Source organism: Chelon labrosus (assembly GCF_963514085.1).
Source record: "Chelon labrosus genome assembly, chromosome: 1".
NCBI lineage: Eukaryota > Metazoa > Chordata > Actinopteri > Mugiliformes > Mugilidae > Chelon > Chelon labrosus.
This window is the reverse complement of record NC_140337.1, coordinates 22,163,740-22,165,819: the sequence shown is the minus strand read 5'-3', so window position 1 is coordinate 22,165,819 and position 2,080 is coordinate 22,163,740. Positions and strand designations below refer to the sequence as shown.

The window sequence follows — 2,080 nt, the reverse complement described above, 5'->3', positions numbered from 1 at the left end:
GCTGGAGCTAAATATCTTACGAAGGACTAAAAATTACACCAAAGTTACATGGGTGAGTAAACGATTTTATTATATGCCAGAAATAAGGTCCAGGTTATAAAAAACGGTGGTTCCCCTTTAAGGACGACCATTTCATTAGCACTCCTTAAATCAGGCCTTTAGCTTGGGCATAACCCAAAGCGTTATGGCTGGAGAACATCAGGCACTCCTTAAAACCTGCCGACACAATGCTTACAGTGAAGCATGGTGGTGGTAGTATCAAGCTACACAGGTGCCTTTGAGCAGCAGGGTTTAGAGCTGAGGGAAGGATGACTCCTAATACAGAGAGATCCTTGAAGAAAATCTGCTCTAGAGGACACCAGCCTGAGACTGGGGTAACAATTCACTCCTTGAAGCAAACAGACGACAAAGATCTTGTTGAACATCTGCGAAGAGACCTCAAGATGTCAGTTAAGGGGCGCATCCCATCTCATCTGGTTGAAAGGATCTGCAAGGGAAGAATGGGATCAACTGCCCAAATCTAGGTGTGTACAGCTTATGCCAACTTAGCCAAGGAGACTCTGAGGAGTAACTAATGCCAAAGGGATCTGAGTACTTTGGTAAATTAATTTTGAACAATTAAATGTGAAAAAAGTGAACGTGTTAAACATTCTGAAATAACCTGCACTGGACCCAAAACACTTTTTTGCATTACCTCTCATTTTTAGCAATATTTGTCACTCTCTCTCTCACACACATTAACAGTGCTTACACGACTTCGGTTGAGCGACAGCTTTCACTGGGGAGCCAAATTTTTGCACTTGCAGGAGGTCCAGTTGGAAGTTTCTTTGCCCTCTCTTGGCAGTGGCATCCATCATCAACTTGACGGAAATAAAAGATAACCTTTCAGCAATGTACAGAATATCTGTAGGCCGTGTAGAAGTGCAGTGTTTCATCAATTAATGTATTAGTTTTAGTCTACTCCTAAGACATTTGTTGAAGTCTCAGACGTCATTTCCTCAGTCTGAGACTTCAACAAATGTCTTAGGAGTAGATTAAAACTAATGCATAAATTAATTAATTGATGAATTGAAAGTTTTACGAACTGCTCTTTGGTGGGCATTCAGAAGGATCTTCATGAGGAGGAAGGATTTCCAGTTTCTGGAGCACTGCTTCGCGCTGGACCAGGTCCGCACAGAAAACCCTACTGTCGTTCATGGTAATACTGCGGGCAAACAGAAAGCCACAATTTTATTTTAAAAACAATGAATTCTACCAATCTGTGTGAGTTATTTGCAAAATGTTTGTTAGAGTCTCACTTAATCCGAGCAGGAATTTTGCTGCCTTTGGATCAATGTTCTGGAGGTTTGTTAGGAATGGGTTGCAGGGTTTGCAGTGTGCTGTAAAGCAACATGAGTCAAACATTTAATCAAATAAAAATCGACAAAATGCTGCACAAAATGTTGTTACTTGACTCTGTTGTGACAGAACTCACATTCTGTTGGAGGAGGAGACGTCACCGGAGCCCGAGTTGGAGCTTTAATCAAGATGCTGTGGGTTGATTGAGTCATATTATATTTATCAAGAAGTCACGGGGCAGGAAGTGCGCACCCAGGGTGTGCAGTAATCTGTTATCAGTGAGGAAATGGCTGACAGCAGATCATTGTCACAGTGGTGGTTTCAATACAGCAACACTTTAACTTGGACCAGTGGTTTCTTAAGTACGTAGGGATGAAAATGGTCTTTTATTTGAATAAAGGTTGTGTAGCTGAACAAAATAATAGACTGTGACGAGGTAGGTTGATACAACAGAGCCATCTTCTTACAAATGAAAACCAGAATTCATACACAACAGCAGGGGTTTGACGCTGCAGCCTTTCCTGGTGTGCTACGACCAATATTTTCTTGGGGCTAACATTAGCTAATGTTCTACAGAGAAACCTTTAAATCTGGCATTCGTTTGGAGGTTATTAGACATGTAGCACCCACATAGACCAGACCAGACACCCCCACCCCATAGGAAGGACACTCCTTGATGGCAGCGGCCACACACATGCACACAAGACGATTTAGAAGCAACTAAAAAAAAAAAAAATGAACA

At 41.8% G+C, this 2,080-nt stretch overlaps 1 long non-coding RNA gene across 1 annotated transcript; it reads right to left on the bottom strand.

Annotated features, from left to right (window-relative positions):
* Positions 1-765: 765 nt before the first annotated feature.
* LOC311503095 lies at positions 766-1,377 on the bottom strand. The gene is made up of 3 exons (XR_014699570.1): positions 1,299-1,377; positions 1,086-1,204; positions 766-860 (listed from the first exon to the last, which is right to left on the bottom strand). It is a non-coding gene; the product is annotated as an uncharacterized lncRNA (long non-coding RNA).
* Positions 1,378-2,080: the final 703 nt, after the last annotated feature.